Source organism: Giraffa tippelskirchi, chromosome 7 (genome assembly GCF_054371585.1).
Source record: "Giraffa tippelskirchi isolate mGirTip1 chromosome 7, T2T-mGirTip1v1.2.pri, whole genome shotgun sequence".
Lineage (NCBI taxonomy): Eukaryota > Metazoa > Chordata > Mammalia > Artiodactyla > Giraffidae > Giraffa > Giraffa tippelskirchi.
The window spans coordinates 152875407-152891388 of record NC_137281.1 but is presented as its reverse complement, the minus strand read 5'-3'; the positions used below and the strand labels follow the sequence as shown (position 1 = coordinate 152891388).

The following is a 15982-nucleotide window of genomic DNA, read 5'->3' as shown; positions in this document are numbered from 1 at the left end:
CCCTGATGGCTCAGAGGGTAAAGCGTCTGCCTGCAATGTGGGAGACCTGGGTTTGATCCCTGGGTCGGGTAGATCCCCTGGAGAAGGAAATGGCAACCCACTCCATTATTCTTGCCTGGAGAATCCCATGGACAGAGGAGCCTGGTGGGCTACAGTCCACGGGGTCGCAAAGAGTCAGACATGACTGAGAGACTTCACTTTCTTTTTCTTTCTTTCCTGTGCTATACAGCAGGTTCTTATTAGTTGTCTATTTTATATATAGTAGTGTATGTATGTCAATCTCAATTTTCCAGTTTATCCCTCCTAACCCTTATCCCATGGGAACCATAAGTTTGTTTTCTACATCTGTGACTCTACTTCTGTCTTATAAATAAATTCATTTGTGTCCTTTTTTTTAGATTCCACATATAAGCAATATCATATGATATTTCACTTTCTGTATCTAACTTACTTCATTCATTATGACAATCTTTAGGTTCATCTATGTTGCTTCAAATGACATTATTTTGTTCTTTTTTATTCATTGTATATATGTACAAACAGCTCATACCGCTCAATATAAAAAAACAACAACAAATAACCCACTCGAAAAATGGGTGAAAGATCTAAATGTACATTTCTCTAAAAAAAGAAAAATACAAATGGTCAAAAAGCACAATAAACAATGCTCAGCATCACTAATTATTACAGAAATTCAAATCAAAACTATAATCAGGTATCACCTTACTCTAATAACGGTCATCATCAAAAAATTTACAAACAGTAAATGCTAGAGAGGAGATGGAGAAAGAGAACTCCCCTACAGGCTGGTGGGAATGTAAATTCATAAGCCATTATGGGGAGCAGTATGGAGGTTCCTTCAAAACCTAAAAATAGAGCTACCATATGATGCAGCAGTCCCACTCCTGGGTGTGTATCCAGATAAAACCATAATTCAAAAACATCCATGGATTCCAATGTTCATTGCAGCACTATTTGCAATAGCCAGGTCATGGAAGCAACCTAAATGTCCATCAACAGAGGAACGGATAAAGAGAAGAGGTGATCTTAAACAAGGACTTTTTCTTAAGTCTCTCAAAAAAGCCCATTTCCCTGGTTCTGACAAGCTGCCCATTCGTATTCATTCATTCGTTTACTCTGCAGTGATGACTGCCTCCTAGGTTCACTGTGCCGGGCTCTAGCTGCATACAACAGACGTGGCCCCTGAACCTGTGGCACTTTCAGTCCAGTCGGGAGGGAGGGGAGAATGAGGAAGTCATATTAGATGGTAGAATAGATAATCAGGAGAGAAATTATAAGCTTTTGGTGCAGTGTAGAGAATATCACTACCTAAATATATGCAAGGATTGGAGAGTACATTCTAAGTTTGGAAAGTTTAAAATTGAAAAGCTATTCATCTAAGAAAAAAGAAATAATGGTGATCACTTTCATGAAATCTAGAAATAGGATCTGAATATAACATACTGCCTACAGATTATTTGCCCCAAGTGGTTACCCTGCAGTTGTCTTACACTTAAAAGAAGATGCTGTGTTTCAGTAGAAAAAAATTAGGACAGACCTGACTGTACCATTCTCATATCCAGCAGATTATCTGCGTATTAGCCAATGGGCAATTTTCCAGGCAAGAATACTGGAGCAGGTTGCCATTTCCTTCTCCAGGGGAACTTACTGACCTAGGAATGGAACTGACATCTCCTACATGACAGGCTGATTCTTTACCACTGTACTGATGTGCTCAGTCATGGCCAACTCTTTGCGAACCCCATGGACTGTAGACTGCCAGGTTCCTCCGTCCATGGAATTTTCTAGGCAAGAATACTGGAGTGGGTTGCCATTTCCTTCTCAAGGGGATCTTCCTGGCTTTACCACTGAGCCACCAGGAAAGTCCCAGCGTAGTCACAAGAGCCCTTAAAATCAGAGTTTTCTCTTGGCTGAAGGCAAAGGGTGGAAATCAAAGAGACTGAAAGCATGAGAAAGACTCAATGTGTGCTGTTGCTGGTTTATGATATAGGGAGCAATGGGATGGGGAAGGCAGAAGGCCTTGAGTCCAGAGAGGCTTCCTGCCTACAACCAGCAAGGAAATCCAGACCTCAGTCCTATGACCACAAGGAACTGAATTTTCAGACAATCTGAAGCACGTTAGAATCAGATTCATCCCCATAGGCTCTAGAAAAGAAAGCACTTCTCCTTGTATCTAGATCTCAACCTTGTGAGACTCCAAGTAATGGAAACACACAATATCCAGACTACTTATATACAGAACAATGATATAACTAGGTTTGTTTTAAGCTGCTAAAGTTATGATAATTCATTATAGCTGCAATTGAAAATTGATATAGAGGGACTTCCCTGGTGGTCCAGTAGTTATGACTCCGTGCTCCCAACACATGGAGCCGGAGTTTGATCCCTGATCAGAAAACTAGATCCCACATGCTACAACTAAGAATTTGCATGCAGAAACTAAAGATCCCACAGGCCACAATGAAGACTGAAGATCCCACATGCCACAACTGAGACCCAGCACAGCCAAGTAAATAAATCTGCTAAAAAGAAGAAGAAAGAAAACTGACACAGAAGTCACTGCAGGATTATGGCAAATCTGTTCTATGTTGTCATCGAGTCTAAGGCCTAAATTCCAGCTCAATCACTCATGAGATGTGTAACTTTGGGTGTCACTTCACCTCTCAAACCTTAGGTTTAGGATACAAAGCCTCCAGCTCCATATTCCATCTCTCAAAGTAGGTGTGGTTTCACTGTGAGAATTAAATCAGCTGAGACATAAGAAAATGACTGGTGTAGCATAATTTTTTTTTTTTTAGTTAACCACAGTCCAACATTCAGAAAACTAAGATCATGGCATCCGGTCCCATCACTTCATGGCAAATAGATGGGGAAGCAGTGGAAACAGTGTCAGACTTTATTTTGGGGGGGGCTCCAAAATCACTGCAGATGGTGAGTGCAGCCATGAAATTAAAAGAGGCTTACTCCTTGGAAGGAAAGTTATGACCAACCTAGATAGCATATTAAAAAGCAGAGACATTGCTTTGCCAACAAAGGTCTGTCTAGTCAAGGCTATGATTTTTCCAGTAGTCATGTATGGATGTGAGAGTTGGACTGTGAAGAAAGCTGAGTGCCAAAGAATTGATGCTTTTGAACTATGGTGTTGGAGAAGAGTCTTGAGAGTCCCTTGAACTGCAAGGAGATCCAACCAGTCCATCCTAAAGGAGATCAGTCCTGGGTGTTTATTGGAAGGATTGATGTGGAAGCTGAAACTCCAATACTTTGGCCACCTCATGTGACGAGTTGACTCATTGGAAAAGACCCTGATGCTGGGAAAGATTGAGGGCAGTAAGAGAAGGGGATGACAGAGGATGAGATGGCTGGATGGCATCACCGACTCGATGGACATGAGTTTGGGTAAACTCCGGGAGTTGGTGATGGACAGGGAGGCCTGGCGTGCTGTGATTCATGGGGTCGCAAAGAGTCGGACATGACTGAGTGACTGAACTGAACTGAACTGATAGTTTATTCAGATTTCTTTAGTTTTCACCTAATTACCTTTTTTTTTATTCCAAGATCCCCTCCAGGATTCTACATTACATTTAGTTGTCATGTCTTTTTAAACTCCTCTATCTGTGACAGTTTTTCAGACTTTCCTTGTTTTTGAAGATCTTGACACTTTTGAGGAGTAGCAGTCAGCTGTTTTGTAAGATGTCTCTGTACTGGAACTTGTCAGATATTTCCCTCATGATTACTCTGAAGTAATGGGATTTGGAGAGGAAGATGGCAGAGGTAGTGTCATTTCCATCATATCATGTCAAGGGTATATGCTATCAACATGATTTATGACTGTTGGTGTTGGCCTTGATCCCCAAGCTGGAGCAGTGTCTGTCAGGCTTCTCACTATAAGGCTACTCTCTTTTTGCCTCTTCCTACTCTACTCTTTGGAACAAAGTCACCATGTGCAGCTCCGACTTTAGGAACAGGGAGTCATATTCCACTTCCTTGAGAGGAAAGTATCTACAGAAATTATCTGGGGTTCTTCACAGGAGATTGCATCATAAGCTTTTAATACACTTAGTTCACTTTTTATTCTTAAAGCCCTCCAGATTCTAATTTTACATCTTTATTCCTCTGAATACAAACCAAAACCCGATTAGAGAAAACAGGATTATCACCCCAGGGAAGAAGGTAGAATCTCTCTCTGGAATGGGGCAGAGAGTTGCACAGACAGTCATTTTCAACTGACATCTGCTCCAGTCATTATCTTTCTCCCAACAAAAGTACATTTGATTCGTTTCACAGTTTTGAGAGAAGGCCACACAACTGTCTCTCGCCTCTCACTAAACCCATTTCCCAGGTCAAGATGTCAGATACCCAACCACAATCTTGAGCTCTGAAAACCAGTGTTCTCAAAAATGCTTCGAACCATGTACTTTTGTCATGAGCAGCAGAACAAAGAGTACCTACCATGTTTAATTTTCTCTGGTCTTAGTCTAAACTACAGTGGCAATCCTTGGCACAACTGTGATAACCAAGAGGAAAGAATAAAGTTAAAGTTAGAGCTGGATGGGTGAATAAATTAACTTTCCAACCACATTTAAATTGGCAGTCTGGCATGAGAGTGCATGGGCTTAACTGTTACATTTTTCTTTCCCAGGAGCTAGGCTTATTGGTCATCTGATGTGATGGTCCCTCTCAACATGGCTTCTACTCACTGACTAAGGGAAAAGAGAAAAAGCATTATATAACATCATGAGTGAATACCTGCAGAAGTTGTGACCTGATATGTTTAAGCTTCAGTAGGGAACTCAGAGTTTCACCTGGAGATAGCCTAGGATACCAAAGAAAGAGAACTGACCATCATCTGACTTAAACAGAGCTCCTTGTCAACATGGCCATTCTAAGTTTAATCCTTCAAATTTCTTCTTTTTAATGCACATCTCATTTTGTGGTCCCCAAATGGAGCTGGACTTCATGGACAAGTATCCAACAGATGGGAAACACTCTTTCAAACTGTGTATTGCTGAGAGAGAGGCAATCATCTCTGTTAGGCAGAGGAAAGCTGTTGCCAGGGAGAATACAAGATCAATGAACCAGAGAACTTCACTGTCATATAAAGTAGAGTCAGAAAGAGAAAATCAAGCATCATATATCAACACATATATGTGGAATCTAGAAAAATGATATAGGTGATCTTATTTGCAAAAGAGAAATAGAGACACAGATGTAGAGAATGAATGTACAGACACCAAGGGGGGAAGAATAAATTGGGAGATTGAGATGGACATATATTCACTATTAGTATTATGTATAAAATAGAAAAGAAATAGAGAAAAACAATAGAATCGGAAAACTAGAGATCTCTTCATGAAAATTGGAGATATCAAGGGCACATTTCCTGCAAGGATGTGCACAAGAAAGGACAAAAATGGTAAGGACCTAACAGAAGCAGAAGGGATTAAGAGCTGGCAAGAATCCATGGAGTGAGTGAGTGAAAGTCACTCAGTCATGTGTGACTCTTTGTGACCCATGGACTATACAGTCCATGAAATTCACCAGGCCAGAATACTGGAGTGGGTAGCCTACCCCTTCTCCAGGGGATCTTTGCAACCCAGGGATGGAACCCAGGTCTCCCACATTGCAGGCAGATTCTTTATCAGCTGAGCCACCAGGAAACTCCAAGAATACTGGAGTGGGTAGCCTATCCCTTCTCCAGTGGATCTTCCCAACCCAGGAGTCAAACTGGGGTCTCCTGCATTGCAGGAGGATTCTTTACCAGCTGAGCTACTAAGCAAGCCCAAGAATCCATGGAAAAATACAAACAAAGGTTTTAATGACCCAGAAAACCATAATGATGTGATCACTCACCTAAAGCCAGACATCCTGGAGTGTGAAGTCAAGTGAGCATCACGAAGCATCACTATGAACAAAGCTAGTGGAGGTGATGGAATTCCAGCTGAGCTATTTTGAATCCTAAAAGATGATGCTCTGAAAGTACTGCACTCAATAGCCAGCAAATTTGGAAAACTCAGCAGTGGCCATAGGACTGGAAAAGGTCAGTTTTCATTCCAATCACAAAGAAGGACAATGCCAAAGAATGTTCAAACTACCACACAATTGCACACATTTAACATGCTAACAAGGTTATGTTCAAAATCCTCCAAGCTAGGCTTCAGCACTATGTAAATCAAGAACTCCCAGATGTACAAGTTGGGTTAAGAAAAGGCAGAGGAACCAGAGATCAAATTGCCAACATTAGTTGGATCATAGAGAAAACAAGAGAATTTCAGAAAAACATCTACCTCTGCTTCACATACTACGTGAAAACCTTTCACTGAGTGGATCAAACTAACTGTGGAAAACTCTTAAAGAGATGGGAATACCAGACCACTTTACCTGAGAAAGCTATATGCAGGTCAGTTCAGTTCAGTTCAGTCCCTCAGTCATGTCCAACTCTTTGCGACCCCATGGACTGTAGCACACCAGGAATCCCTGTCCATCATCACCTCCCGGCGTTTACTCAAACTCATGTCCTTTGAGTCGGTGATGCCATCCAACCATCTCATCCTCAGTCATCCCCTTTTCCTCTTACCTTCAAGCTTCCCCAGCATCAGAGTCATTTCAAATAAGTCAGTTCTTCACATCAGGTGGCCAAAGTATTGAAGTTTCAGCTTCAGCATCAGTCCTTCCAATGAATATTCAGGACTGATTTCCTTTAGGATGGACCAGTTGGATCTCCTTGCTGTCCAAGGGACCCTCAAGAGTCTTCTCCAACACCACAGTTCAAAAGCATCAATTCTTCAGTGCTCAACTTTATTTATAGTCCAACTTTCACATCCCTACATGACTACTGGAAAAACCATAGCCTTGACTAGATGGACCTTTGTTGGCAAAGTAATGTCTCTGCTTTTTAATATGCTGTCTAGGTTAGTTATAACTTTTCTTCCAAGAAGCAAGCATCTTTTAATTTCATGGCCGCAATCACCATCTGCAGTGATTTTGGAGCCCCTCAAAATAAAGTCTGTCACTGTTTCCATTGCTTCCCCATCTATTTGCCATGAAGTGATGGGACCTGATGACATGATCTTAGTTTTCTGAATGTTGAGCTTTAAACCAACTTTTTCACTCTCCTCTTTCACTTTCATCAGGAGGCTCCTTAGTTCTTCTTCACTTTGTGCCATAAGGGCGGTGTCATCTGCATATCTGAGGTTATTGATATTTCTCCCGGCAATCCTGATTCCAGCTTGTGCTTCCTCCAGTCCAGCAATTCTCATGATGTACTCTGCATATAAGTTAAATAAGCAGGGTGAAAATATACAGCCTTGATGTACTCCTTTTCCGATTTGGAACCAGTTTGTTGTTCCATGTTCAGTTCTAACTGTTGCTTCCTGACCTGCATACAGATTTCTCAGGAGGCAGGTCAGGTGGTCTGGTATTCCCACCTCTTAAAGAATTTTCCACAGTTTGTTGTGATCCACACAGTCAAAGGCTTTGGCATAATCTGTAAAGCAGAAGTAGATGTTACTCTGGGGCTCTTTTGCTTTTTCAATGATCCAACGCATGTTGGCAATTTGATCTCTGGTTCCTCTGCCTTTTCTAAATCCAGCTTGAACATCTGGAAGTTCACAGTTCACATACTGTTGAAGCCTGGCTTGGAAAATTTTGACATTACTTTTCCAGCATGTGAGATGAGTGCAATTGTGTGATAGTTTGAACATTCTTTGGCATTGTCTTTTTCTTTGGGATTGGAAGGAAACTGACCTTTTCCAGTCCTGTGGCCACTGCTGAGTTTTCCGAATTTGCTGGCATATTGAGTGCAGCACTTTCACAGCATCATCTTTTAGTATTTGAAATAGCTCAGCTGGAGTTCCATCACTTCCACTAGCTTTTTTTGTAGTGATGCTTCCTAAGGCCCACTTGACTTTGCATTCTGGGTTGTGAAGATCTTTTTTGTATAGTTTTTCTGTGTATTCTTGCCACCTGTTCTTAATCTCTTCTGCTTCTGTTAGGTCCAAATCATTTCTGTCCTTTATTGTGCCCATCTTTGCATGAAATGTTCCCTTGGTATCTCTAATTTTCTTGAAGAGATCTCTAGTCTTTTCCATTCTATTGTTTTCCTCTATTTCTTTGCATTGATCGCTGAGGAAGGCTTTCTTATCTCTCTTTGCTATTCTTTGGAACTCTGCATTCAGATGGGAATATCTTTCCTTTTCTCCTTTGTTTTTCACTTCTCTTCTTTTCACAGCTATTTGTAAGGCCTCCTCAGACAACCATTTTGCCTTTTTGCATTTCTTTTTCTTGGGGATGGTCTTGATCACTGCCTCCTATATAATCTTGAACCTCCGTCCACAGTTCTTCAGGCACTCTATCTATCAGAACTTATCCCTTGAACCTATTTGTCACTTCCACAGTATAATCATAAGAGATTTGATTTAGGTCATACCTAAATGATCTAGTGGTTTTCCCTACTTTCTTCAATTTAAGTCTGAATTTGGCAATAGGTAGTTCATGATCTGAGACACAGTCAGCTCTTGGTCTTGTTTCTGCTGACTGTATACGGCTTCTCCATCTTTGGCTGCAAAGAATATAATCAATCTGATCTCAGTATTGACCATCTAGTGATGTCCATGCATAGAGCCAAGAAGCAATGCAGGTCAAGAAGCAACAATTAGAACCTTACATGAAATAACAGACTAGTTCTTAATTGGGAAAGGAATACAAGACTGTATACTGTAACCCTGGTTATTTTAGTTTATATGCGGGGTACATCATGTGAAATGCGGGTCTGGGTGAATCACAAGCTGGAATCAAAATTGCTGAGGGAAATACCAACAACTTCACTTATGTAGACGATACCCCTCTAATGGCAGAAAGTGAAGAGGAACTAAAGAGCCTCTTGATGAGATTGAAAGAGGAGAGTGAAAAAGCTGGCTTGAAAGTCAACATTCAAAAACAAAGAACCATGGCATCCGGTCCCATCGCTTCACGGCAAATAGAAGGGGGAAAAGTGGAAACAGTGACAGATTTTATTTTCTTGGGCTTCAAAATCACTGTAGGTGGTGACTGAAGCCATCAAATTAAAAGACACTTCCTCCTTGGAAGGAAACCTATGACCAACCTAGACAGCATATTAAAAAGCGGAGATATCACTGCCGACAAAGATCCATCTAGTCAAAGCTATGGGTTTTTCAGTAGTCATGTATGGATGTGAGAGCTGGACCATAAAAAAAGGCTGAGCATTGAAGAACTGATGCTTTCAAACTATGGTGCTAGAGAAGACTCTTGAGAGTCCCTTGAACTGCGAGGAGGTCAATTCAGTCAGTCCTAAAGGAAATCAACCCTGAATATTCATTGGAGGGCTGATGCTAAAGCTCCATCACCTGATGTGAAAAGCTGACTCATTGGAAAAGATCCTGATCTTGGGAAAGATTGAAGGCAAAAAGAGAAAGGAGCAGCAGAGGATGAGATGGTTAGATAGTATAACTGACTCAATGGACATGAATTTGAGCAAACTCTGGGAGCTAGTGGAGGACAGAGGAGCCTGTAGTGCTGGAGCTCACAGCTTTGCAGAGTCAGACATGACTTAGTAACACAGCAACAGCAACCACAAAATAGGTAACTAATGAAGACCTACTATGTAGTTCAAGGTACTCTGGTCAGTGTTCTGTGGTGACCTAAATTAGAAGGATATCCAATAAAAGATATATGATCCACTTTGCTGGACATTAGAAACTAACATAGCATTTAAAGCAACTATACTCCAATAAAAATTTATTCAAAAATAAATAAATAAAAAGAGTATGTTTAGTTTTGTAAGAGGTCTCCAGACTGTTTTCCAAAGTGGCTGTACCTTCTTGGATTCCTATCAGCAAGGAATGAGAGTTTCTTTTTGCTTCATAGCCTCACTAGCATTTGGTGTTATCACTGTTCTGAATATCAGTCATTCTAACAAATATGTAATGATACAAAATAAAAATAAACCAGCGAATTCTGCAGACCATGACTAGGACTTCTGGATAAACCAAGAGTCTGCCTAAAAGGTAACCTGTAAACGGTTGTTGACACTTGTGCACTGGTCCATTGCGCCTGGGGATGGAGATACTAATCAGAGCTTGGATGCTGGGAAATCTTGGGAAGAGCAATGACAGAGGAAAAAATAAGGCTGAACTCTCTGCTCACTTTTTTCTGTGTAGTCCACCAAGGTTTTGCTTTGCTTTCACTCTTCTCTAATTTACCAAATGAAAACTTGTTTTCCTATCTGAAAAGTCCAACCATCCCACTTGACAAATGGATCTTTTCAGTCCTACCTCCAGGCTTCTCTCCTCGCCCTTTCCTCTCCCGGCATGCCCTTCCCCACACTGAGCTCAAGCTCAAATGTCACTATTGCCTCTAGACAGTTTCAATCACTCATCCCTACAGTTTTAGTGGAGCAGTGATGGCTGAGTCTCTTACAAACTATTCATATAAACTATTCATCAGGGATGAAGTGAAGTGAAGTGAAGTGAAAGTCACTCAGTTGTGTCTGACTCTTCACGACTTCATGGACTATAGTCCATGGAATTCTCCAGGCCAGAATGCTGGAGTGGGTAGCCATTCCCTTCGCCAGGGGATCTTCCCAACCCAGGGATCGAACCCAGGTCTTCCACATTGCAGGCGGATTCTTTACCAACTGAGCCACAAGAGAAGCCCAAGAATATTGGAGTGAGTAGCCTATCCTTTCTCTAGCGGATCTTCCCAGCCCAGGAATCGAACCAGGGTCTCCTGCACTGCAGGTGTGTTCTTTACCAACTGAGCTATCAGGGAAACCCAGGGATGAATAGGAGGTAATGGAACAAACTTATGAGTTGAAACTATAGGTTCAAAGTTTGGGTGGTGAGTGAAAAATGAGAGCAGGGACATTAATACAGTTGAAAGAAGTCCATTTCTGATAAGAAGAACCCTGAGCACATTTGCAGTCAGAGAGAAGCTGGGCTTCATTTGTTAGGTAAGAAAGGGAGATCAAAGGAGCAATCAAAGGGGGTACTGGATGCAATTTAAGGGATCAGAGAAAGAAGGAAGAATTAACCTCGAAAAAGAGAAGATGGGATTACCGTAACCTTAATGTGAAGGTCTACAAGGGATTAGACAAATTTGTGAAACATGCACACCTTCTGACCTCCCACAGTCACTTCCAAAAAATGGTATTTTCCAACCATTATTATGAGAATAGAAATGTGGGGTTGAGAAGAAGTCATTCCTGTTTTGGGAACAAAATATAAAAATTATGCTGAGTTAAATCTGGTCGTTAAAAACATTTGTATGAAAGTCCTTCATATGCTTGACTTTAAATGACAAAAGTATTCACTGAAAATGAAGACACAACACAAATGTATACTCTAACAGGGTAAATGTATTATAGATACTATTAGATCTGAGCCAAGGTGAGAAAGGTGCAATGGAAAAGTACTGACTTTTAAATGTGAAGGAAATCCGAAAAAGAGGGCATATATGCATATGTATGGCTGATTCACTTTGCTGTACAGCAGAAAATAACACAACATGGTAAAGGAAGTATACTCCGATAAAAATTTCAAAAAGAAGTACTGACTTTTTAGCACCTGATTCATTCATTTTCTGAATGGGTCAGAAAAATCTGTGAATTGCTCCTGCAGACCTGTGAAAATGTTCAATTGCCATAATAAGGGAGGCAAGTTTACCTGAATATTTTTAAAGCCTGAACCCTAAGCACATGATGGTGCTTAAGGAGTAAAACTGCACAATCTCACAGAAAGGAAAATTCTGACCTTAGCAATATGTGATGTCCCAGTGGATACACAGATTAAGTGTCTGAACAGGTTTATGTAATACAGCAGAGAACTTAGACAGTCACTGAGGCATGAAATGTAAGAGGAAGAACAAAGCAGGTTTGGGTTATAAAAGGTAACATTGGATGTTTGTTGATGTGACTGTAAGAGCTGAAGGTTTACACGTGACAGACTCTACATGCTTAATTAAAAGTAAGCATGAGACAGTGCTGGCATGACACTGTTCAAACATTCAAACATGAGCCAAAGAGAACAAGGGCACAGAGGCATGAGATGCTGAATACAGAAACGCAGCCGTGGTGAGATCCCCTGGACAGCAACGGGAGAGAACCCAGATGGCAATTTGGGGATTGAAAGGCTCTAAAGGAGCCACATGACACTGTCAAAGGAGACCATTCTCATCCACCAAGGCAAAGTGGAATACTGAGAGAAATGGCGGGAATGACACGGTTTTCTAAGCAGATGTTTCTGATTCCTGGTCCATGCTCCCGATCCAGTTCTGGAATGCATCCATGGGTATCAATGCCGGAGTCGGAGTTGGAGACACACCAGGACATTCTGTGAGCGGGGCAGGGCAGCGTTCAAAAGACAGAAGGACAGAGATCAACACTACAGGGCTAAGTCATTCAAGCCAACGAAGGGGAAAACTTTGAGTTTAGTTCCTGGACCCTCTCCATGCTGTTAAGTCTCCGTCTAGTCACTTAGACTCTCTCTGTCTTTGCTCCTCCATCAGAGATGGAGATGCTTAGTAATGAGGTCTTCCTATACGGAAACTCCACCAAGGTGGTAGAGAAAGTGGTGCATAATCATCTGTTTTACTCCTTGCGAAAGCAGGCAACGTGGAAGATTGAATAACTCCAGGACTCCTACTTGAAAAGTGAGTATTATAAGAAGATTTTAAGATTAAGCAAACATAATGGCTTTAGTCCCAGTCTCAGGATGTGGGGACCACAGGAGTCAAAGGAAGCCAAAATTGACAATGCCAAAATGAAAGCACTTCAAAAAATAGCTTTGCTATTCTCCGTTGTAGTCCAGGCTTCATATGAATACTTAATCTTTTGGGAAATCCATCCCAGTGGCAAATCTAAAACAGTTGATGTTCAGCCCCACTGAGACTAGACACAAAAGGGTAGAGAATCATGTAAGGCTTTTTATAAGGGATAGAGTACTTTCATGATAAGCAACAAAAATAAATGTAGCTAACTTGAGAGAAAAAAAAGGAAATTTATTTGAAGGATGCTGATGGTAAAGAACGAGGCTTAAAACCTGGCAGCTGCAGGCATATAAGCTGCAGGAACTACTCAAAGAGTCTACCACTGACATACGTACCCCATCATTTTCCCCTTCGTGTTGCTCTACTTAAGATTCACAGTGCCAGAGAGGGGCTGCTGAAATTAGCATGGGTCACGTGTCTGTCCTTCAAGTAAAGTGAGGCACCTAGATATCTAGAGCCCCTGAGAACAGGCACATGAAGAGAGGTAATTTCCTGAAAGGATATCAGAAACTGGTGTGAAAGAAGAATGGATGCTGGGCAGTGCAGAACAAGCAAAAGCAAACATCTGGCTCAATCCGAACAACCACAGAAATCTCAATGTAAGAATCTCAATGCAGAAGCAACTAATTCATATCAAGAGAGAGGAGGACAAACCCGCTGTGACAGTGAGTTTGCATGTCAATTTGGACCACACAGCGCCTGGACATTTGATCAAACATTATTCTGGAAGTGAGAATGTTTCTGGATGTAGCATTGACATATATACACTGCTGCAGCTGCTGCTCCTTGGTCCCTTCCAACTCTTAGTTGGACAACTTACTCGTGTCCAACTCTGTGTGACCCTATGAACTGCAGCCCGCCAGGGCCCTCTGTCCATGGAATTCTCCAGGCAAGAATACTGGCGCGACTTGCCACGCCCTCCTCCAGGGGATCTTCCTGACCCAGGGATCAAATCCAACTCTCCTGCATTGCAGGCAGATTCTTTACCACTGAGCCACCAAAGAAGCCCTGACGTATATACATTACCGTGTGTAAAAGAGATAGCTAGTGGGAAGCTGCTGTGTAACACAAGGAGCTCAGACCAGGGCTCTGTGACAACCTAGAATGATGGGATGGGGTGGAGTGGGAGAGAGGCTCAAGAGGAAATGGATATATGTAACTCACGTCTTCTGGCCATAACTTATGGTCGGTTCATGTTGTTGTATTGCAAAAACCAACACAATATTATATAGCAATTTTCCTCCAATTAAAAAAACTGATAAAATGCAAAGCTCAGAAGAAAAAATAAAATATTACATAAGAAAAAAAAAAGTTAACCTCTGAATAGTTAGACTGAGTAATGCCCCTCCCTAATGTGGGTGGGCCACATCCAATCAGTGAGGCTGTGAATAAGACTGAGAACTCCTCTTTGTCTTGAACTAAGACAAAGGTTTTTTCCTGCCTTCAGATTTCTCCTGCCTTCAGCCAGATCAGCTCTACCTGGCTATCAAGCTTGTTGGCATTCATCTAAAACTCACACCTTCAGCTCTTCTAAGTCAGGAGCTTGCCCATTGCAAATCTCCGAACTTGTCAGCTTCCACAACTGTGTGAGCCAAATCCTGATAATGAATAAATTAATAGTCTTCTGGTTTTGTTTCTCTGGAGAAACCCAATACACTCATGTCCTTAAAGTGGAGATGTGGAAGGAACCGTTCCTCTTAACCTGAAGTATTTAGAGAAGTTTGCCTTGTACTATAGACATTCATGAATGCTCCAGATGGTGCTAATAGTAAAGAACCTGACTGCCTAGTGCAGGAGACTTAAGAAACGCGGGTTTGATTCCTGGGTCGGGAAGATCCTCTGAAGGAGGGCATGGCAACCAACTCCAATATTCTTGCCTAGAGAATCCCACGGACAGAGGAGCCTGGCAGGCTACAGTCCATAGGGTTGCAAAGAGCTGGACAAAACCGAAGTGACTTGGCACACACGCATGTGTATCATTTGTCTTTCTGCAGTAGACACTGGACTTGGAATCAGAAAACTAATTTTGAGCACTAACTTTGACATAAATTTAATATTGGGAAAACTCCAAGAACCTTTAACCTTCAGTTTTCCCATCTGCCAGATTTGGACAATAATACCTATATAAAGCATGATGGTTTTTAGAAATACATGACATAATTAAAGGAAGTGTCCAGCTGATACCTAGTAAACAATAGGGGCTTAATAAATGTTTGTAACACCTAATACGGAATATAAATCAGGGCAGGGTCCATGTTGTCTACTCTCTTGGCTACATTCCCCAAGTGCTGGGAATAGTAGACACTTGATAAATATTTGTGAGCAAAAATGAAACACACAGATAAAAACATTTCTTTTGGTTTTGAAATACACACACTGCTATGAGCGTGGAATGAAGTGTGAATGAACAGACTGACCAAATAATATCAAGCAACAGCACACAGCATGTGATCTCAGCACAAAAATCAGCAATTGGGCGAGGCAAGTACAGCCTTCTAGGAAGAAGAATTTAACATCCTGCTGATAAAAGTGTAATCTTCAAGATAAATGACAGGCCTGATGCTGCGTGGAGGGATGTGTGGTAGGAGAGATTTTCTATCACCTCCCAAAAAACTTAAATCGAAGTTGAAGCTGGTGATTTCTTAAATGTTATAGACGTGAACTCAAGTGAGCATGCCATATTTCACTATTATCACTAAAGATCACTTCTCAATGCAAAGTCATCTGCTGACGATGCAGGGAAAGTAATATTTGTATCTCACATCTGAGAATTTTCAGGGCCAATGGTTTTAGTTTACCCTCTGCTTTAACTATTCATATGAATTGTATTTACATCAAATGAAAATAAACTTTCCATGATGTCACAAAAACAGATTTCTTGGAATCCTTCAGTGATTTTTAGCCACAGAGAAAGACACAGAGCACTAACTCCAGATTCTGGTATTATAATATTTTCTGTATGGCCAGCAAAATTTGAAGTCAGTGAAAATAAAATGCCCCTTAGAGTCATAAAATAGAAGTATATAAATTCTTTAATATTCTCCATTCCGTCCATTTTAAGAAAACTGAGACCCAACAAAAATGCGAAACTTTCCAATATTTACAGGACTCATTTGGGACATGGTTCCGATTATCTGATGCATTTAATTCATTCTTTCAGAAGATACTAATTAACAATTAC

The 15982-nt window shown here is 41.2% G+C and overlaps 1 long non-coding RNA gene across 2 annotated transcripts in view; it reads right to left on the bottom strand.

The window, feature by feature from the left end:
- Window positions 1-15982, bottom strand: part of LOC145513671 (uncharacterized) — a 793767-nt gene that overhangs the window by 595669 nt on the left and 182116 nt on the right. The window lies entirely within an intron of this gene.